The 22,320-nt window shown below is 60.2% G+C and overlaps 1 protein-coding gene across 4 annotated transcripts in view; it reads left to right on the top strand.

Moving 5' to 3' along the window:
- The window catches only part of Cdh4 (cadherin 4), a 388,330-nt gene that overhangs the window by 75,916 nt on the left and 290,094 nt on the right, over positions 1-22,320 (top strand). The gene's annotated exons all lie outside the window — the stretch shown is intronic.

Here is a 22,320-nt window from a genome sequence, read left to right on the forward strand (position 1 = left end):
TTGCTTTGCTGTGTCTATCAGGATTGTTTTCTTTTGTGGAGATAATTGGACATTTTTTCCCCTTTAATCTGTTAACATGGAACATTTTATTAATGAACCATTTATTGTTGGATGGCGCGTGTGTTGCCGAGGTAGGCAGCCTGGTCATACAACTTTATCCAGCCTTTCTGCACGTAGTGCACTAACTTTTTAGCTCTGTTCAAAGGTAAAATCACCTCTGATTTTTTTTCCACATCTGTGCATATACTTGCTTGATTTGGAAATTAAGAGGATCCCAACTTCATAAAACAAAAACGGGCATGCCCCCCCTTTCTTCTCTGAGAGAGTCTATAAAAGATTAAAACGCTCTTTTGACTGCCTGGGAGAGGGTGCTTGAAAGTCTCCTGGGCCACGTGTGTGTAAGCACGTGTGTGTATAAACGCGCGTGTGTGTGTGTAAGCGTGCGTGTGTGTATAAACATCATGCGTGTGTGTGCGTGTGTGAGGACCGTCGGAGGACAGGCTGTTTCCTTTAACAGCCACAGAGCTGCTCCCTGCACCTGCTCTGTGCCAGGCCTGTCCATGCCCACTCGCCAGCCCGGGGGGCGGGGGGCTGGAAAGTGCAGACAGAGTCAGGACTGCTTGGAACGGGCACTTCCTTGGACGCACAGGCTGGAGGAGGCCTTGGCAGCCCTCGTTACGGTGCCCGTCCAGTGCACTTCACGGTCTGTTAACTTCTAAGTCCGTTGTCCTCTGTCTAGCCTGGGGACCCTCGTGGTTGCTGCGTTGACCTCTGTCTTTGTGTACCAGTCCCTGCTCATCCCTATGACCCAGTGACAATGTCACTTCTTCAGGGCCCTGAGGAAGTGCGCTCTGCCCACGGTGGACTGGCCCACCCTGGGGGTCTCTGCTTCTGCAGTCTGCTCAGCCCCTCTAGCCACTGTCACAGCTCAGAACGACTCTCTTCTGGGGCCCCAGAGTGCCACTGCCTGCCGAGACTGCCTTGTTGGTCTGCCCCTCTGACCTCCCCGGCCTCCGCCCTGGGTGCTCAGAAGATGACGGGGAGGAGCACAGCATGCCTTGGAGGCGCTCTGTCTGCTGAGCCTCAGCCTTGGCTCTCCCTTTGGGACATCTCCCCGAGAACCCGGCCCCTTCCTCCTCTCATGCTGCTGTCTTGATGGCTGTGGTCGACTCGCAATCCTGCACCTCCTCCCCTAATCCCATCCTGTGATCTAAGTCTCCAGGTGGGTTCCATGACATCCTCAAAGCCCCTCATGTGCCACAGGGTGCAGGCCCTGGGGCCAGGCCGTCCTGGCCCAAACCTGGAGCTGAGGCCACTGCTGCAGAATGAGGCTCACCCACCCCTGTCTCCTGGGTGCTGTCAGTATTCAGTGGAGACGTGTCCAGCCTCCTCCTCCACACAAGACCCTCCAGCGCAGGACTGTTCCTTCCTTTCTGTGTCCTTCGCCATTTCACAAGGATGGCCCCAAAGTAACCTCCCCAAGCCCTGTGAGGGACTATTTTTAGGCTGGCTTTAGGGTGAGGAAACCAAAGCTGTCCCAGGGCCTAGCACTCCGGGGCAGCAGAGCCGAGCTCAGGCTACACGCACACGGCAGAGCTGGCCCAGGTCCTGTGGCTGCAGAACCACAGAGATCCCACAGCTGGGTCTCTGCAGACCAGTGCCCTGCCGGGGCCTCTGTCCAGGCCCTTCTCTGCACTACACAGGCCCCCGGGGACCTCTGATGCTGGTGGCCCTCTGCTCCTCTGCTCCCCACGAGGGCAGCTCTGAGGTCCCTGGACCCCGCCCAGCCACATGGGGGACAGCCTTTGATGGGAAGGGCAGACAGCAGCAGAAATGGCCTAGAAGAGTGGCTCCATGGACCACGATTCAAAAAGGGAGCCCTGGAGCCAGGGCCCAGCATGCTCTGTGCAGCTGGGGTCGTAGCAGAAGGTGGATGCCTGCCTGAGTCGGGGGTGTGACCAGGAGGGGAATCAGCCGCCTGTCAGCTCCACAGCTCTGAACCCGCCTGACAGTGTGGCCTCCTGGCACTGGCCTGCATGCACTGATGAGGCCACTCAGCCCAGCCCCGCACCTGCCCTGGCTCAGCTCCACGGACCAGGCAGAGAGTGACATCTCTGCTAGCCGAGAAGCCAGGCCTCCGACCTCCAGGCCAGTGGGATTCCAATGCCAGGGCCATCCAAGGCACCAGGTGCCTGTTAAAATGCAGCTTCCTGGCCCCATGGATATGCTGGGTGAGTGACTGTGCCCGGGCCCAGGGATCTGCGCCGTAGAGCAGGGAGTGTGTGTGATCCTGGGCTGTTGGTCCACGTCCAGCCCTGCCGGTCCCTGACCACAGCCACACCCATCCTTGTCCTGCTGTCTGTCTACTTTCACACCACCAGGCAGCGTTCATGTCACAGGGGCACTGTGGCCTGTGAAACGAAACATTTACCTTCTCTGATTCGTCTCGGGGGAAGCTTGCCGACTGTGTAACTGAGAGATGGGCAAGGACAGACCCTTGCCCTTGGAAACAGAGCAGCCCTCCAAAGAGGTCTGCACACCCAGCCCACTGCAGGGCCTGATGAGCAGCTGCTGCGCACCCTCAGGGTGGTTGGTTGGAGCGTGGGAGGCCTGCTGTGCCCGGGCCTCACAAGTCCCCCGTGAGCCACAGCACCTGCAATGACCCTGCATCTTCACCTGGTGCCTGCCCTGGGACATTGTCCATGAAGGGACTCCACCCTCCTTTTCCCGTGCACTGGACACTTCACAGGAGTGGGCTGCCCTCTCCCTGGGGGCTCTGTTCTCTGAAATTTGCTTGCATTTGTGAGGAAGCTTTCAGGAGCATGTCTGGTGGGACCAGCAAGTGGACAGTCCCTGCCCCCCAAATGTTAACAAGGGGTGGCATGCACTACTCAGTGAGGACCACAGGACCAGCCAGGGTGTTCACAGAGTGAGCTCACAGAATCCAAGGCTTCCAGGTGGCGTGTGGGGAGGTGGGGTCAGAGGGAGGTCCTGGTGAGCCAGGGGCCTGCAGGGCCTGTGTGTGGGTGGAGGCAGCGTGGCTTCAGATGTGGGGGTACATATATGCACACTGTGGGGAGAGGCTTGGGCCCCGGACGTGCTGCTAAGAGGTGTGTGCATTCCCTTGGGAAAGAGCTACCAAGCCCCTGGACGTGACTGGCAAGAATCCCCAGGTCAGGGTCAGCAGCAGGATCTGCAGCTGGTGCACCCGCCTGCTCCGGGGACCCACAGTGAGCTCCATGTGAGCCCGGTGGGAATTCCACTGAGACCCGGAGGAGCAGGGTACTATCTCCTAATGGCAATGCGTGCCTGAGCCAGAATGAAACTTGCACCAGTAAATTACTCCAATGCAGACCCAGCCGGGCACAGGGCCCAGAGCTGGAGTTTCAGAGGTGGGTACAGAAGGGTTTCTTGAAGCTTGCAGTTCTTCAAATGAGCAGCCAGCGGGGTGGGAAGGAAGGATGGAGTCCATGAGAAGAGATTGTTTTAATTAAGGCAGATGTTGCTGGAGAAAGGCTCGAGTCTTTCTGTTCTCCAGGATCAATAAACTAAACCCCCACAGAGATGTCACTGGGTCTGGCACTGAGTCACCTCCAGCAGGTGTCTGCAGTGTCAGGCTCATCCTAAGATGAGGTCCTGACTGTGCGCAGAGTCCCTTAGAAGCAGCTCTGTGGCAGGGCAGGCTGCAGCAGCTATTGAGAGATGGTGACAGGAAACCTGGAAGGAAAGTTGGGGAAGCGAGGCAGAGAGGGGAGCCGTGGCCTGGGCAGCTGGAGCCAGGGGCTCTGAGGACAGGGCCACGCCTGGTGGAAAGTGGCCAGGGTCCTTGGGGTGGTCCCTCCGAGGTCCAGCCTGCCCTGTCCAGGGAGAGGAAATGTGCAAGTCCTCAGGGAAAGACCCATGTGCCACATGGGGCACCGACCAGCAAGGTCCCCAGAGCCACCGGGCGTGAGCTCCCGCCCACCCTCCTCCTGCACCTGATACCTGACGGTCAGTGCGGTCTCTGTGCTGGACGCTGTGGGCTGAGGATCGGGCTGAAGCTGAGGCCCGGTCAGTGGGTGGCTGAGCACGCAGCAGGTCTCCACTCAGAGCAAAGGGAGCCAATAAAGCCACAAGAGGACAGTGCGAGGGCGAGGGCCCCACCATGACGGAGGGAAAAGGCCCAGGGCCACGCAGAGAGCCCCCGCCCGCCCCCGCCTGGGAAAACAGGCATCAGAAGTGAGCAGTGACCCGCCTGGTGACCCACAGAGGGGTGGAATGCCCAGGAGGGGACGCAGAGCTGGGCAGCGCCGCACCTCCCCAGCAGGCCGGTTGGCAGTGAGGCGGAAGGAGGATCAGAAATCCTCCTCGCTGAAGACGGGCTCTGGGGGAGAGGCTGCGGAGCCAGGGGAGGAGGTTCCTGGCTGACCCTGCTCCTTCAGGGCGACCCAGGGGTGGCTGCAGGGTCATCGTGGCTGTGAGGATGGAGGGGTGGGTCGGACACTGCACTCTGAGGTGCTGGTGGCTCTGAGGGATACCTCTCATACGTCTCCAGAGTGCCCAAGTCCAGGGTTTCATCCTTGAAGGACAGGGCCTTCAGCCCACTCTGGGGTTGAGAGAAAGGTTCAGACAGATGCCGCTGGTCAGTCCTTGTGTCGTGACCACGTCCGTCACTGGAAGAAGAATCTTCCCAGCGAGTGTTTAAATACTGACTACATCTCTGGCTTTGAAAATAACTCAATGGTGAATTTTTGCAATCTTGTTTTTACGGACACTGCAACGAGAAGGCGATTCTTACCCCTGTCACTTGGATATTAAGCTCTTTAATGAGTGTGCACAAAACAGCTAAATAAAACTTGGTCTGGCGCAAGCTGTGTTGGGGCTTATGCTGTATTAAAGTGGCCAGGGATCCAAGGAACCCATGAACGGCCCTTTTGTCATTGCCGGGGAAATGGAATAGTGGTGGCTATTCGTCCTTTCTCTCTGCCTTTCCTCCGCCCACTTGTCCCCCAGGAGCCACGCTGCGCCGGGCAGTGGTCGCTTGGTGAAGCTTCCTGGGGAGGGTGGGAATGCACGGCTTGCAGGGTTTTTATTTGGGAGCGTGCCTACTTTTTAATTGGCCCTGGTGTTAATGAATGGACTCGCTCTGTTCCGAGTGAGCTGGGCTGGGCGCTGGAGCGTGTAATCTGATTGCAGCCGGGTGCTCTGAGCCCTGCAGAAGGCTCAGGAGCAGCAGTGATTGGTTTGGCCTGGGCTGTGCAGTGCTGGCAGCCACGGGGCACAAGAGGGTGGGAGGCTGACGGGGAGGGGTGGGCACCCGGTAGTGGTTGGCCTGCACTCGGTTCAGAGGTCACTGGGGCCATCGTCATCTCACAGCTGTGCCTGAGGAGGCTCGGGGCTCTGTGGTCCTCGGAGCTGGTGTAGAACCAGAGACCCACTTCCTGGCATGGGCCCTGCATCCAGCAGGCACTTAGCAAGTGCAGCCTCCCTGCCCAGTCTCGAGCTGGATGCTCTCTGCATGAGCCCCCACCTGTCCACTCTTGATTGTTTGGGAAAACCTGTCGATCTGATGGTCATGTCGGGGACCACCTGGTTACCCCAAACTCCTTGTCTTTCTTCCAGGACTTCGCAGCCTTTTGGCTCATTCTGAGAAGAGGGATCCCACCCCTAGGGCAACTGGCAGTCCTCACCACGGATCCCTGTCCTTACAAGGGTCTTATCACTGGGCCAGCCTCTGGAGAATGGGGTCCCGGTGGGGCCCTGGTCATCCCAGGCAGCCCTGATCAGAGCCATGTGGATGGGGAGGAGGGAGGCAAGATCAGAAGTGTGGGGTGCATCCTGGAGGCCGACTGTGCCCTGGGTGGTGGGAACTTGCTCTGCCCCTGACTCTGGCCAGACACCCGTGTGGCTGCCGTTTGGGCCAAGAGGCACCAAGCCCAGGCTCCAGAGATGACTCAGAGTCATTCTGATCTGGTGACAGCTGACAGCTCGCATTTGTAAACAGTGTCCCTTTCAGGGCCAGTCACTTTCCGTAAGTGGACCACGCAGGGTGGAGTCCAGCCTTCAGATGTAAACCCGATGCTCTGCCCACCCCTGACCAGGTCCCATCCACAGAGGAGTCACAGCTTCTCCTCTGCTGAGCCGCAGTTTGGGCCTCAGAATGCAGCATGTGGCCCGTTGGCTGCCCCCTGGTCACAGAGGGCCATGCGTCTTGTCTTCCCAGCGGCCCACCCCTTGCCTGTGGCTTGGCCACCTGTTTCAGTCACGCAGTGGTGACGTGGCCTGTGTGGTGACACGGCAAGCAGGAGCCAGCCGCACCAGAGAGGCACCCGACCCTCCCTGCCCAGCATGAACAGCACGTGTTCACGCCTGCGCCTGCTGTTGCCCAGCTCAGCGTGCCCCTGCCAAGCGCCTGGCTCTGCAGTGCCACCTGGGGGCCAGAGCCCTCTCCACAGCACTTGGGGCTGCTCAAACTGAGGCCTGCAGACTCGTCTCTGCGTCCAGCAGCAAGGCCCAGGGACAATCCTGGAGCCTCTCGGAACACTCTTGGTCACTCCAGAGCTGTGGTGGCCCTGGTAGACCTGGAGACCTTGGCCACCTTCACATAGCTTCTGAGGCTCCGCCCAGGGTCTTCCCACCTGCCCATGAGCAGGCCAGGTAGCAGTTTTGCCTGGAAGAGGAGCAGCACAGCTGTGTCCCAGGTCCTGGTCTGGGGCGGGGACGGGCAGTGCAGAGCTGGGAGCACATCACCAGGTCAGAACAGGGCGCCACCTCTGCAGCCGTGGCCCAGGAGTGCACTGGCAGTTCTCAGGATGAGTGAGAGGCACGTGACCTTTAGCATGGGGCAGCCGGTGCCACCCACCTGTGGGCCGATGACACGGTACCTTTCATTTGTTCTGATTCTTCTGGTCGTGATAAAATCCCAATTCCTGGCTCATTTATGAAACAGCTGGAGGACTTGGCTGCCAGGGGCACATTCCTTGGGTGTCCAGCAACTGGCTGAAGGTAACCAGGGCATGTGCTCTGTTGCCATCATTACTACCAGGGTCCCCACAGCCGCCACACACTGTGGGCCTGAGACCTAGAATGCCTCTGGCCATCAGCATGGCCACCTGCACTCTGGGAGCCTCAGGGCCCAGGACAACTGCAAAGGACCACGCCCAGGAAGCTGGTTGCACCTTACCACGGAGTCTGCAACGGGCTGTGCCCTTTGCCCGTGTGCGGTGACTCCTGGGAGACTGTTCAGAGGCTCTGGACTGTTCTAAAAGCAGCGGTGATGGTGATGCTCCTTGTTCTTTGGAGATAAGGTGGCGGAGGCCCTCTATCACATTCCTCCTAACGAATGTCGTCCGGGGCCTCTCGGGGACGTTTGGGCTTAATGGAGAAAAAGCAGCAGGCCGGGCCATGGAAAGGCCGTCCTGCCTCCAGCCCTCCAGCAACACAGGCTGGGGCAGGACTCTGCCCGCTCTCCCGACACCGGATGGCACATGACCTGGGCCCAGCTGTGCGGGGTCCCAGGAACAGACCTGCCTCGGATGCTCTTTGGATGGTTGTCAAATACATCATAAAGTGATGTGAAAGCCTCAGGGGCAGCGTGGTTGTCCCAGTGCACAGGGACTTGGAGTCACAGACCTGTGTGGCATCTGTGCAAACTTGGTCCCACTAAAGACACGACACTCTTGCTCTCCAGCAAGTGACAGGAATGGGTGCCCAGCTCCCGGGTGGGAGAGTGCTCGGTGTGGGGCACAACTGGCCAGGCATATGCGGGCCTGGGGCTGTTCAGGGCTGTAAGAGTCCCAGGCCTCTCCACAGTCGCCCAGGGCCTGCTGGGTCAGGCCTGGAGCCGGGAGATGGTAGGCAATGTGGCCCCCCCTGGAGCTCACCTTGGGGGGAGAAGGACATGGGATCAGGTCCTCGTGCCATGTCACCAGTCAGGATGTCCTCTGCTCAGGACTCGGGGCTCTCGGACGAGGTGGTGACAGGGCAGAATGAGTGACTTGGTGTGGGCAGGCCCTGCCACTCCTACAGTGTGCTGTGCCCAGGGAGCTCCAGGAGTCTGACAGCTCCCAGGTGGGTCAAGAATGGTGCAGGCCACCTGGACCCCGGTCCCTGCTCCCCTGTGACTTTGGGCAAGCTCCTGAGGTGTGTGGAGCTCAGACTTCCCGGCTGCAGGGGGAGTAATGACACCACCTCCCCAGGGTGTCACTGGGAAGGTGCTCAGAAGAGCACTTGGCAGTGCTGCATGGCAGTAGCAGTGCCGATGGTGACTCTGTTTGTGCTCATGGTGATGGTGTGGCTGGTGGTGCTGCTGGAGGTGGTGGTGGTGGAGGTTTGTTGGTGGTAGAAGTGGCTGGTGGTGGCTGGTGGTGGAGGTGGTGGAGGTGGTGATGGTGGAGGTTTGTTGGTGGTGGAGGTTTGTTGGTGGTGGAGGTTTATTGGTGGTGGCTGCTGGTGGTGGTGGAGGTGGTAGTAGTGGAGGTTTGTTGGTGGTGGAGGTGGTGGTGGTGGAGGTGGTGGTAGTGGAGGTTTGTTGGTGGTGGAGGTGGTGGTGGTGGAGGTGGTGGTGGTGGAGGTTTGTTGGTGGTGGAGGTTTGTTGGTGGTGGAGGTTTGTTGGTGATGGCTGGTGGTGGTGGTGGAGGTGGTGATGGTGGAGCTTTGTTGGTGGTGGAGGTGGCTGGTGGTGGCTGGTGGTGGTGGTAGTGCTGATGGCTGGATGGTGGAGGTGGTGATGGTGGAGGTTTGTTGGTGGTGGAAGTGGCTGATGGTGGCTGGTGGTGGAGGTGGTGGAGGTGGTGGTGGTGGAGGTGGTGGTGGTGGAGGTAGCTGGTGGTGGCACTGATGGCTGGATGGTGGAGGTTTGTTGGTGGTGGAGGTTTGTTGGTGGTGGAGGTGGTGGTGGTGGAGGTTTGTTGGTGGTGGAGGTTTGTTGGTGGTGGCTGCTGGTGGTGGTGGAGGTGGTGGTAGTGGAGGTTTGTTGGCGGTGGAGGTGGTGATGGTGGAGGTGGTGGTGGTGGAGGTTTGTTGGTGGTGGAGGTTTGTTGGTGGTGAAGGTTTGTTGGTGATGGCTGGTGGTGGTGGTGGAGGTGGTGATGGTGGAGCTTTGTTGGTGGTGGAGGTGGCTGGTGGTGGCTGGTGGTGGTGGAAGTGCTGATGGCTGGATGGTGGAGGTGGTGGTGGTGGAGGTTTGTTGGTGGTGGAAGTGGCTGGTGGTGGCTGGTGGTGGAGGTGGTGGAGGTGGTGATGGTGGAGGTTTGTTGGTGGTGGAGGTTTGTTGGTGGTGGAGGTTTGTTGGTGGTGGAGGTGGTGGTGGTGGAGGTGGTGGTGGTGGAGGTTTGTTGGTGGTGGAGGTTTGTTGGTGGTGGAGGTTTGTTGGTGGTGGAGGTTTATTGGTGGTGGCTGCTGGTGGTGGTGGAGGTGGTGGTAGTGGAGGTTTGTTGGTGGTGGAGGTGGTGGTGGAGGTGATGGTGGTGGAGGTGGTGGTAGTGGAGGTTTGTTGGTGGTGGAGGTGGTGATGGTGGAGGTGGTGGTGGTGGAGGTTTGTTGGTGGTGGTGGTGATGGTGGAGGTGGTGGTGGTGGAGGTGGTGGTAGTGGAGGTTTGTTGGTGGTGGAGGTGGTGATGGTGGAGGTGGTGGTGGTGGAGGTTTGTTGGTGGTGGAGGTGGTGGTGGTGGAGGTGGTGGTAGTGGAGGTTTGTTGGTGGTGGAGGTTTGTTGGTGATGGCTGGTGGTGGTGGTGGAGGTGGTGATGGTGGAGCTTTGTTGGTGGTGGAGGTGGCTGTTGGTGGCTGGTGGTGGTGGTAGTGCTAATGGCTGGATGGTGGAGGTGGTGATGGTGGAGGATGGCGAGGGCCACTGTGGAGTGGTGGCCGTGGGGCAGTGGTGATGGCAGGCACGGGCTGGTGTCTGTTTCTCCACCCACGGGCACTGGCGAGATGAGAGACTCCATGAGACAGTGGCCATAAGGACCCGCGTGGTGTGGGGAGTGCTGTCAGGACGGGTTCCAGGAGAAGGAGCGGGAGGAGCTGGGGCCATCTGCTGGGAGCGGGACAGGCTCTGACAGGCCTGGGAAGGGCGGCCAGCTTTGGCCAGCTTTCAGGGCTGCAGAAATGGCAGCAGCAGAGAGTGGGGGCAGGTCACCTGGAGCAGGCAGAGGGGCCCTGGGAGGCTGAGAGGACGTGACCCGTGAGGCTCTGGTCGTACAGTGGCTCCCATCTGGCGAAGTTGGGGTGAGCCGCGGGGGAAGGCCAGCCTAAACCAGGTGCTTCTTGCACTCTCCAGGGCCTGGGGCAGAGGGGCTCAGGCGCTCCCACCTGGTGGCAGCACAGTTCTTGCCACAGAGCTTCTTGCCACAGCCCTGGGCAGGGGGGATCTACTTCCATCTTAGAGGCAAAGGGCACAGGCTCAGAGATGACCTGGTGCCCTGCATGAGAGCGTGCAGGGCCAGGGCCACAGGGTCCCTCTCAGCATGAGGCACGCCAACCCTGCCCTCCTCGCCCGCATGTCCTCGTGTCCACCATCCCGATGAGACAGCCTGCTAGGCAGTCCCCACACGGATGGCATCTTTCTTGAGCAGAGAGCCTGCTTTGCATGCCTTCGGGGCCGACTCTCACCCAGCCCTAGTTAGGTAAGCTTGAAGCTGCGGGACAATCGACATGCCAGTGTGCACAACCCCAGTGCTCACGGGAGCTGCTGGCCCTCATGCCTGCGTTGCCAAGGGAACTGGGGATTTGGAAGGGACAGCCGAGTGACACACTTTGCGAGCAGGGTTCTGCAATTATTGGAGACCTGTGGCTCAGTCTGAAGCTGAGGAAATTTGGAACTCGAGAAAGTGGAGCAGAGGGCCAGGTACCCAGGAGGTGCTGGGTACCCAGGAGGGCCAGGTGCCAGGAGGAACCATGTGTCCGGGAAGAGCTGGCCCTCCTGCTCTGACTTGCCAGTTCCCTCAGGAGATGACGAGGTGGCAGCCCCTGGGCTCTGACACATGTAGAGAGTGTTCCTACCAGCAAAGACAGCAGAAGGGCCCTGGCTTCCCCTTGGTGACCTCTTGTTGACTGAGGCCTGGTCTCGCGGCCAGGTGATGGACATGGCATGATCCACGGGCTTGGGGTCTGGTTTTTCCCCCAAGGGCTGCATTTTAAATCAGGGGTATGTGAACCCCAGAAGGGCGCCCTCTGGCCTCAGGAATTCGGAGACACCGGGGTCATCCTGGGTTTTAGGTGGGCTGTCACTCCAAGGCGGCATCCTTGTAGGGGAGGCAGACTCCAGCAAGGGTTGGCACTTCTGTGCCCAGCGCGGTGGTGGTCTCCCTACACAACACAGAATGGGAGGACGTGGGGGGTGGGGGGCTGGGAAGAGCCTCACAGGTATTTCAGGGAACTCCGAGCCACATTTAAGTGCTCGGATTTGAGGGGGAATTTTTCTAAAGAGCAAGAGGAAAGTCTTCAGGACGCTCTTCCCTGTTTTCCCTGTTGGACGAACCCTGCTCAACATCCGTGGGCTCCGGCATTCTCTGTGTAAACCTCCATGGCAAGTTTTGGAAGGCAGTGGTCAACTTCAGGAATACTGCAAAAATAATCAAACGAATGGCTTAGTCCTGGTGGGTAGCGTCCGTTGGAGTGGGGCACGCCATTCCCAGGGAATCAGACGGAACTGGCCTTTGTTTTTAAAGTGGATGGTTTTGCAGATAAGGGTTGTGTCGATAATTTTGTTGCAGACTTTTTATATTACACAGGCTAATTTGATATTGTCCTGGGAAGCCGTCCCTTTGAATATTCAACAAAAGCGACAATGCGGGGGAGAGATGGAATTAGGAGTATTATTTTTGCATAATTTATGCCCGGCAACAGCCCTGCCCGCTTCACTTGATCACAGGCTTACCGGGAGAGTGCTCGGTGCTTCAAATCTCATTAAGCTATTTATTCATTGTAATGAATGATTTTAATGTTCTGCATTAAGGTTATGCCACACTGAACTGTTAAAAAAATCCATCTTACTGTACACATTTAATGTTTGCAGCTAAATTAATACCTTTATTACCGCCTCACTGGTCGAGTGGACACCATTTGCAGATTAATCATACTTGTGGCCACTCCACCCCAGTTCTGGGCCACTCCTGATGGAGCTGTGATCATCTCACTGAATCCATGCCATGGACACATGCGCCCTCCACTCAGGGGCTCCTGATTCCCAGGGCTCCCCCTTCCTCGGCACCACCTGCCCAGGACTGACCCTCCACCGGCTGGCCTGTCCCCGGGTGTCCACCCCTCCTGCATCTTTCAGGATGTTGTTGGCAAGTTGCAATGACAGGAAGATAACGTCTTGTGGGTGGAGGGAAGGAGCTCTAATAAAAGCTGTCCTCATAAACCCAGGCTGTGTGAACTGTTAGACGGCTCAGTGTGGTGGCCCTGCATGTGACAACCTGAGATTTTCAACAGTGCCAAAGAGGGTGGGGACCATCGTGCTCTGGCTAGGGGCAGGCCTGGTTTCCAGGCAGCAGCGTGCCGTCCACGGGTGCTGTTCAGTGATCCCCCACCTCCTTGAGAAGTCCTGAGAGGCCGCCCAGCGCAGGAAGGAGTGGGTGGATGTGCAGGCATTGAGCGCCATCCCTGTCACACCAGCAAGTGTCGGAAGCTCTGAGCTATGCAGGGGGGCAGCGTCACCAGCTGAAAGCCACCTATGGGGAGTTCAGGCGGGTTGTGGGATGGAGCATCTCCCCTTTGGGAAGAAGCGAGCAAAGAAGGACTGGCTCACCCGCTTCTTGACAGTGCCTGGGTGGGGCTGGGAGTGCTGGGCTCTCCCCACCCTGTCTCCAAAGAGTGTTTGCCCCGGGAGGTCGCAGGGACTCAGTGATGGGCTCCCACGAGGAGCTGCTGTTGCTGATTGATGGCATCCCCAGGGCAGGTGCAGGGGAGTGCAGACAGCCGTCCAGAGCTGGTTTGAGACGTGGGTGGGACATCATGGCTCCATCGCACACTTTCCAGCAGCTGACCATGATCGAGGACATCCACTGAGCAAGACTCTTCAGGTTTAGAAGGAGAGAAACTCAATGGGCAAAGGGCCTGCTGCCCTGCCCCCACCCCCTGGTGGCCGTCCCTTGGGGGTGCCTTGAGGCTGTGAGCACAAGCAGCACGGCTGCTAAGGGGCATAACTGCAGAATCAAGGGTCTCCGCCCGGACAGCCCCGCGCCAAGATGTGAGCCTCCCACCCACACCCCACGGTGCCAGCTCTCCTTTCTTGACTTGGCCTTTGTGTGGTGGGTGACAGGGAGACCAATCGGACCATGTGTTTTGGAGAACAGTTTAAAAGGAACCCTGGGTGACAGAAATGTCTAATAGGAAGGACATCTCAGCTGAGCCACAGCACCGTCGGCTTGGAGGCTTCAATGTGAAGACGAGACGAGATCTGGAACAACCTGCCAGGCTTCCCAGCCCTCGGGCCAGCGGGGTCTGAGCTCAGCGGCTCCCGCTCACTGTGCACAGAAGGCTGGGGCGGGCATTTCCCGTCAGGCTTGTAAGGGGGTGCACAGCCAGAGGGTGCATGTCGGCCTGGGGGTGGGGGAGGCAGGCTGCCTGGGGCTCTACTGGGCCCTCCCCAGGATGCCAAGAAGTGGTGGCTGCCATCTTAGTTTAACTCTGTGCTACTCCCTGTCCCTGGGATGTCACTGGGGAGAACTTTCTGAGGCCCGAGATGAAGTGTGGACCCCTAAGAGGTCTTGCTTTGGTCACTGCCAGGCACAGGACCTTGAGGATATGCTGGAACCCCCTGGGGTAGTGACTTTCCCTGTGACCTCTGAACCCTGGGAGCCACCTTCCCTGAAGGCTCTGGGCGGTGGCTTGTGGCCTGAGTTGGCCTTGCCCCCAGGGCGGACACTCAGAAGTGCAGCTCTCTGGGATGGCTGGGCTTTCCTTTCTCTCTAAGACTGGGATCCCCGTGTGGGCGGATCCCTGGGCAGAAAGGGGGGGTGGGTGCAGGGCCAGGCTCCCCCCAGCAAAGGCTGGACTGAGCTCATCCTACCTCTACGCAGTGTGCCCAGCTGTCGTGGTGGTTTGAATGCTGCCCCACTGTGCGCCCCATGCAGCACGGGCATTCCCACGGTGTCCAGCTCCCAGCGACCCTCTCTGCCAGCCACCTGCCTCCCACACCATGTGCCCTGCCTCAGGGGCTCCACAGGTGCCATGCCCACTGCCTGGATCTCCCTCCTTCTCTTCACTGCCCTCCTGCCCCTGCCACCCTGTAACCCCAACATCACCCCCTTTCCTAAGGAGCGGAGGACTGCCAGGCTTCGTGGCCACCGGTGCTGGGCGCTCGGCCCTTGGCGTTCACCACGCATTTTGTAGCTGAGATCATGGACTTGACGTCTGGCCCCAGCTGGGGCTGAGCCCCCGGCAGGGCCGTTGCTGTTGGTGCCCCGTAGTCCATGTCCTGAGACCCGTGGTCAGCCTCACAGTTGTCAGCTGGGACTGCGGCCTGTCCTGGAGCCTGAGCTGTCTGTGGTGGTGGCTGCCCGGCCTTGCTGGCCGTCCTTGCTCTCTGCTGGCCGCGGTGCTCCTGGGGTGACTCTTGCCCACACCAAGCCCTGCTCGTGCCTGGCCTGGCCATCGTCCTGGGGAGGCCGTGCAGACACAGAGCCTGGGGATCCGGGAGGTCGGCCTTTGGATTCTGCCTTGCGCCCTCTGGTCAGGTCAGCCTGGTCCCCACTGTGACAGGTCAGTTCTGCCTCCCCTCTCCTCTGCCAGCCTTCCCTGAGAGCCCGGCCTTCACGGAGCCCCGTGTGGGTGCTCACACCTGCAGGAGGAGCGTGAGCAGTGCCTGCTCTGTGGGCAGGGAAGGCCAACGGCCCCTGGACCTGAGGGCACCTGCACTGGCCCTGCCCCTCCTGGAGCCTCAGGGAAGTTCTCATGTCTCTGGAAAGTGTCACTTTCCCCCTGGGGACATGGATCCACTCTAGAATTGTGTCAGTGTCGAAGGAGAAAAGGTTGCAGACACACTCAGCATGGGTCTGGAAGGTGACCACGTGATCCTGCTGTCCTCGGTCAATTCGACTGCCCCTGTCCTCACCAGAGCTTTCCTTACCATGGTGCCAGGGCTGCGTCCCGTTTCCTGGGTCTTGCACGATCATGAGTTGCTGTGGGACACGGCCTGGGCGGCACACCTCCACCTTTGGGTGTCTGTCCCCTCTGGGATGTTCTGAGGGTAGTGAGGAGTCACAGGGCACCCCTTAAACGCTCCCTCCTCTGGAGGTTAACTGTCGGCCATCCCCGGGGTCCCTGGGCAGAGGTGGCTGTGCCCTTGTGGGTGGCACTGGCAGGAGTGGGGAAGCGGGCCCTGCCGTCCCCATGCTCAGTCCTGGCCTTGCCCCTGACCCCTTGGTGGCCCATCCAGGTCCTCGGCATCACGCAGCCCTGCTGAGCCCTGGGCACAGCTCCCAGATCCCAGCGGGGTCCCTACCTAGGACCCCTATTTGACACAGTGTCCCTGGTACCTAGTTCCAAGCCTGGCACCAGGTGGGTGCTTCTCCTCTGTGGGGAGTGGGTGTGTGGCTTGATCCGATGGGGGCTGGGGAAAAGGAGGGAGGGACGGTACCCAAGATCACATTGGTGACAGAGGTCAACACGCCCCCACTGGGCCGGGTTCATGTGGCGATATCGGGGGACAATCTGGGTGGGCACAGCCTGGCTGCACACTCCTGGGGTCTCCTGGCGATATGGGGGGACAATCTGGGTGGGCACAGCAGGGCTGCACACTCCTGGGGTCTCCTGGCGATATCGGGGGACAATCTGGGTTGGCACAGCCTGGCTGCACACTCCTGGGGTCTCCTGGCGATATGGGGGGACAATCTGGGTGGGCACAGCAGGGCTGCACACTCCTGGGGCCTCCGGAACGCTGCTCAACACCCTGCGGAGCCCCCAGTGGACACCCGCGTGGCCTGGAGTGTCAGCACCGCCAGGCCTGGGATCCCCACCTGGGCACCCGGTCAGAGGCGCTTTGCTCCCTTTTCATTGTGCCGGCTTTGCACATTCTCCCAAATACGCCTCCGTTAAAAATACGCGTCACCAGGTGCCATTAACGAACACCAGCTGCTGAAGAGCGGTGGCTCTCGGGGGCGTCCCATCCACAGCACGTGCTCCAGCCGGTGGATTTTTTCTTGCACGGAAAATTTTTTGCTGTGAGCCTGAATGCCTGCTCATGTCCAGGCCTCAGGACACTGGAGAGCTCAGAGAATGTTCTAGAAAATATCCCTGAGATACCCTGTAAGCTGCCAAATAAGAAAGCGCAGGCACATAGAGATTTACACAAATGGACAGAGTCAGCATCATTTAGGGACAGGGCTGAGTGCTGAGGACAGACAGCCCAGAACAGTCAGGGCTGGCAGGGCCCCGCTGGGGACTGGCCACACACATTCAATCTTGCACCTGCGGCAGGAAGAAGGTCTGGGCGCAGCCACTCATGGGGCACCGCCTGGCCAGGACTCTGGCTTCAATGGACCGAGCCACCAAGCTGCTCCACTGGATGAGGGTGGCATCAGAGCTGGACATGCTTACCCCCACCTGCTGCCTCTGCAGCTCTTCCAGAATGTTCTCTGCCAGGCACGAGGGCCGGGGCCCCTGGTGGAAGCCCCTCTGAGGTGGCAGGGCGTGTGCCCGGTGGCACGCGTGTGACTGGTGGAGATGCTCCGGGCTCCGGCACAGTCAGACTTCTTGCTGTCCTTCCTCAGGGGACATGAGCTGCGTGATCCTCAGGTAGAGAAACGGGGAAGGAGGCCGCTGGGCTGGTGGCCTGGTGGGGAGAATCACAGTGGGAGGACACGGTCTGTCCCTAATTACCCGCCCTGCGTCCAATTTGCCTGCAGTGGCAGCTTTCCTGAGGCAGCCCTTGGGGACACTTGGTGCCAGAGGGACAGGCTCCAGGCCCTGCAGGCTCCGGGAACTGATGGCTGCAGAGAGAGGTGATGGCAAGCGGAGGGGGAAGCTGGCCCTCCCCGATGCGCCTTGAGGCAGCCGCGGCCAGCGTGGACTGGGGAGGGCCGCAGCCCGCTGCCCGCCTTCCCGGCCTCCTGCCAGGGAGCCACTGTGTGCGGTGGGTGTGCTCCAGAGCCCAGCAGGCCAGCCTTGACCTTCGGGACTCTGAGAAGCCTCAGAGAGCTTTGCAGAACCAGGAGGTGGTCACTTGTGCTGCAGGATGTGGCCTGGGTGGGATGAGAAGGAGCCCTGCCCTTGGTCAGGCTGCATGTCGCTGACCTTGTGAGTGGACAGATGCCCTCCCTGGGGCCCGCCAGGGAGGGCCAGCGGGTCCCCATCGGTGAGCCTTTGCTGTCAGTCTCCAGGTCCTTTGGAAGCAGCTGGGCCTCCTGCTCAGTGTGCACTGTCACGGGAGCCGCTGGGACGGAACTCGGAGACCCCCATGGCTTCCCAGAGAACCGAGTTCCTTGAATCTTGGAATCGACCTTTTTAATAACAAAAGTGACACAGCCCACTGAAGTGGGGCTGGAGTCTCCTCAGGGCGGAACTTGTTGTGGCCTCGCGGATTTATCAGGTAGTTCCAAAAGCTCATTAACCTGCCCCAGGCAGTGTCCCCTAGAGTGGAAATACGGTCCTCTGGGGGGGATGCTGTGCCCTGTTGCTGACCCAGCTCCCCCGTGTCCCTGCCTGATTCAGAAGACTGTCCCCGCGCTACCATCCTGGCATTTCCAGACACCTGGGACTGTTCCTCAGCATTGGCCAGAAACTGCACAGGGGGTGTGTGCTTCTGGGGACATGCCCCCCACAGCCCTCTGAGGGGTCAGTAAGTCTCCCTTGGCCCCACCCAGGGCCGCCCCTGCCACTCACTCGGTCGGGGATAAGCAGCACCAATGAAAGGCCCCACTGGGGAGAGCAGCGCCCGTGCCCAGCGACACCCAGTTCCCCCACCCGGCACGCAGCAGGGTTAGCGTTTGGAGGTGCCCTCCGGGACAGTGAGGTGGGTAGCTGCTGGGTTCTCGTGCGGAGCCCGTGAGATAATGCCCACTCGGAGCTGAGCGGGCCGGGGCCGTGTTTAGTAGCAGCGAGGATTGGCCCCACCAGCTACAGCAAATGTCAGGGTTCCCTGGGTCCTTGTCACAGGCTGAGCCGAGGTCCAGCAACGTCCCGGGGTCATCAACACGTCCAGAGGGTCATAGAAAGCCTTCCAGATACCAAGACCAGGGGACGTCGGGCACAGGGGAAAGTGGGTCCGCCTAGATTCAGGCCTGGGCCTTCCCAGCCTGGACACTGCTCAGCTGACCACTGTACCATGATGCCTCCCGGGAACGTCAGCTGCAGGTGCCTGCCCACCAGGTCAGTGTGTCCTGCACCCAACTTTTGTAAAATGGGTCTGTAATGCAACTGGGAGAGTGTGCGCTTGATGTCGGTCCTCGTCACCACCCACGTGGGCACCGTTGCCAGGATGATGACTGTCACGAGTCACCTTATACCAGCAGGGCCTCCAACATGAGTCTGCATGTATGTATCCCAAGTTGGAATAAAAACACGTGGGCTGGGTAGGTGGTGCACACCTGTAACCCCAGCGGCTCGGGAGGCTGAGGCAGGAGGATCATGAGTCCAAAGCCAGCCTCAGCAACGGCGAGATGCTAAGCAACTCAGTGAGACCCTGTCTCTAAATAAGCTACAAAATAGGGCTGAGGGTGTGGCTCAGTGGTCAAGTGCCCCTGAGTTCAATACCTGGTAACAAAACACACACACGCACACACACGCACATGCACACACGCGCACGCACACATGCACACACACACACACACACACACACACACACGCACACACGGTCTGTTGCAGTATTACCAGTCCAGTACTGGGCTGTGTGCCGTGTTTAGAAAGCAGAGGACAGGAAGGTGGCCACGTCACCCTCAGGGAGTACTTTACCTTCTGCAGCTGGGCCTGACCCAGGGCTCCTGCTCTAGCACTGACCATAACCCTAGGGAAGGGTCAGCCATGCCCCTGGCCGGACCCCAGCCCCCTCTAAGACAGGCCCCTCCTCCTGCCTCTCCCTTCTCACTAAGGCTCAGCTGGAGTGTCCCTGGGGGCCTGCCCGGCCTCCTCCAGCAGAGCCAGCTGCCTGGGCCTGAGACCCTAAGGGCACAGCGCACTCTGAGGTCACACAGTGGCCCTGAGAGAGGAGGCCTCCTGAAGCCCTGCAGGGCCCCCCCCTGACGGAGGTCAGCTGGGTGCTCCTGTGGGCAGCTCCGACAGGCCTGGGTGGAGGGTGGCACTGTGGCTGGCACCGTGCTCAGCCAGCCCTGCCAGCCTCGTGTGGAGTACAGCTCCACGTCTTCAGGCGCTCGGAAGGCGCCGTCTAGGCCGGGCTGGGGGTCCCCCCGATGCTTGACATTGGGAGCTTCATTACACAGACGTCCAACACTGTGAGAGCCAAGCAGCCCATGTGCAGGCTGTCGGGGTGACCACGCCCTGAGCCCCTCACCCTGTGCCACCCGCCCTGAGCTGGGGCCTGGACCCCTGTGCCCACCCAGGGCCAAGCCCAGCCCAGCCTCCCCAAGCTGCCCCTCCCACCTTGGCCCCCCTGGCCCCTGTGAGACCCTGAAGTCAAAGGCTCTGTAGAAAGGCAAGAGGCTGGGACAAACCCTGGGCCTGGGTTTCATCCTGGCCCTTCCAAGAAAGCAGTGGTGGCCAGGGACGGGCACTGGGAGTGCGGGGCCAGGTGCGGCAGGGTCCTGGGCCTGTCCCAGGTGCAGACCACGTCGCTTCCCGTGGAGATGGGGCCAGCGCACCTCTGTGGTCTCCGTCATGCAGGCGGCAGGGGGAGCCGCGAGGGTCTGAGAAACCGTGGCGTGTGGCAGGGGGAGGTGAAGGTGGCTGTCCAGGCTGACGGGGCTTCCCAGGCCCTCTCCCATGTCCACCACCGCCCGCCCAGGACCGAGGTTGGAGGACAGGCCGTGGGCCTTGTGACTGCGTGCCACCGAGTCCCCAGCCAACCAGGCCGGCTCAGCTCCTGCCGACATCGTCCTCTGCCCACCAGCTTCCCCAGGCTGCCCAGCTCGTGGGCCACAGCCCAGAGAGGCACCCAAAGGCCACCTCTCCTCCCGTTCAGTCAGTCAGGGTCCCCTGCTGTGTCCTGTCTCCAGCCCTGAGTGAGACCAGGGCCAGGTGCCCCTGCAGGAAGGGAGGACGCCCCAGGTCTAGAGCACTTCACGTCACACCTGGTGAGACAGCTCCAAGCTCCGTTGGTTCATACACGGTGACGCTGGGGACAGAAGCCCACCCACCGAGCCACACCCCCCTTCAGTCTTTAAACCCTGCAAAAATGATCTCGCTAAAAATATTTATCTCAGTGAGCAGAAACCTAGGAAGTCCTTAAAAGGAGGACTGTCCCCGTGGCGTTCCTGGTGACGAGGAGATGCAGGGGCTCCAGAGCTGTCACGCGCCTGCCTGGATCTGGGCGGTGGCTACGCTGGACTTGGTGGGCGCCACCCTGACCTGCAGGAGTAGACATGACCGCGGCATGGCCGGGTCGCCCTCTGGGTCCCTGCCTGCTGTAAGTCCTGCAGTTTCTGTGCAGTGGCAGAGCCACGCTGCTCTGTGGTCCCATGTAAAGTGTGAACACATCAAGTCACACTGCAGCTCGCGCTGGGAACATGGATACCGCCCCTGAGCGCAGCCTTGCGGTGCATGTGCCCAGGGCCCCGAGCCCCTGCCTCAGGAGTGGCCCAAGGGGACCACGTCTGTGTTGCTGAGCTTCTTAGACTTACCCTCTTCAACAAAGGGATGTCCTGTTTGGGCCTCGTTTGCTGGTGACGTCAGGAAGTCGCAGCCAGATGTTGAGCGTGGTGGCCAGATGGCAGGCAGTGCGTGCCGGCCCTGCGTAGGCCAAGTCCTGCGGGGTGTGGCCTAAGAGCTGCCTTGTAAGGCGCCTGCCTGGCTCGGGCAGCGGGCTTCCTCCTATGAGGACCGGGCGGCGTTCGAGTGCACGAGTCTTGGTGATTCATCTTGGAATTGATGATGTTCCTCCAAAGATTTCCAGATTCGAGTGTTTGCGAGGTGGCTGTGCTTGGTGGCGGGTTGGCATTCTAGATTTTTTCAAGTTAGGGATGGAAGACAAAATGTTCCCAGTGCGCTGTTTGCAAAAACCCAAAGAAGAGAAGGCGGGAGGTTTACCGTGGAGAGGTGTCACTACAGTGTGACAAGAGCTGGGGGCTTGAGATGGGATTCCCAGAGAAACACCCAGGAGGATGTGGGCCTGGAGGCAGGAGCAAGCTCTGCCTTTAGGATCTGGTGCACAGGCTGGTGGGGCTGGTGAGCCTGAAGGTGGCAGGGCTGGCCTGCGCTGAGTGGGCCAGGAAGAGGGCACACCATGGCTTAGGCTTCTCTTGTAGGGAGCTGGGTCCTTTTGTCTGAAGTCCTGAACTGACAGGATGAGATGGACTCATTGTGTCGGCCAGCTTTCCATCACTGTGACAGAGTACCTGAGACAATCAACTCACCAAGAGGAAAGGTTTTATAGCCCAGGGTTTGGGGGTTTCAATCCATGAGCAGTCACCCTGCGGCTTGGGCCTGGAGTGGCCCTTGACGGCAGGCACACATGTGCAGCGGCTGTTCACCTCCTGGCTGGGAATGAAGGTGAAGGGGGATGGGACAGGGTCCTACAGTGTCCTCTAAGGACACACCCCTAGGACGTAAAGACCTGTGGGCTCCCCTCACTGAGATTCCCCCACCTCCCGGAGTTCCACGCTGGGGACTGAGCAGGCCTTCAACGCCTGCCTTTGGTGGGCCTGGCTGGGCCTGGCTGGGCCTGGGTGGGCCTGGGTGGGCTTCTGTGGGCCTGGCTGGGCCTGGGTGGGCCTGGGTGGGCCTTGTGGACCTGGGTGAGCCTCTGTGGGCCTTGGTGGGCCTCTGTGGGCCTGGGTGGGCCTGGGTTAGCTTTGGTGGACCTGGCTGGGCCTGGGTGGGCCTGCTTGGGCCTTGTGGACCTGGGTGAGCCTCTGTGGGCCTTGGTGGGTTTTTGTGGGCCTGGGTGGACCTGGGTGGGCCTCTGTGGGCCTGGGTGGATCTGGGTGGCCTTGTGGACCTGGGTGGGCCTCTGTGGACCTGGGTGGGCCTTGTGGACCTGGGTGGGCCTCTGTGGGCCTGGGTGGGCCTTATGGACCTGGGTGGACCTGGGTGGGCCTTATGGACCTGGGTTGGCCTCTGTGGGCCTGGGTGGGCCTTGTGGGCCTGGGTGGGCCTTGTGGACCTGGGTGGGCCTCTGTGGGCCTGGTGGGCCTTCTGGACTTGGGTGGGCCTGGGTGGGCCTTGTGGACCTGGGTGGATCTGGGTGGACTTGTGGACCTGGGTGGGCCTGAGTGGACCTGGGTGGGCC

This window comes from Ictidomys tridecemlineatus, chromosome 5, assembly GCF_052094955.1.
Source record: "Ictidomys tridecemlineatus isolate mIctTri1 chromosome 5, mIctTri1.hap1, whole genome shotgun sequence".
Classification (NCBI taxonomy): domain Eukaryota; kingdom Metazoa; phylum Chordata; class Mammalia; order Rodentia; family Sciuridae; genus Ictidomys; species Ictidomys tridecemlineatus.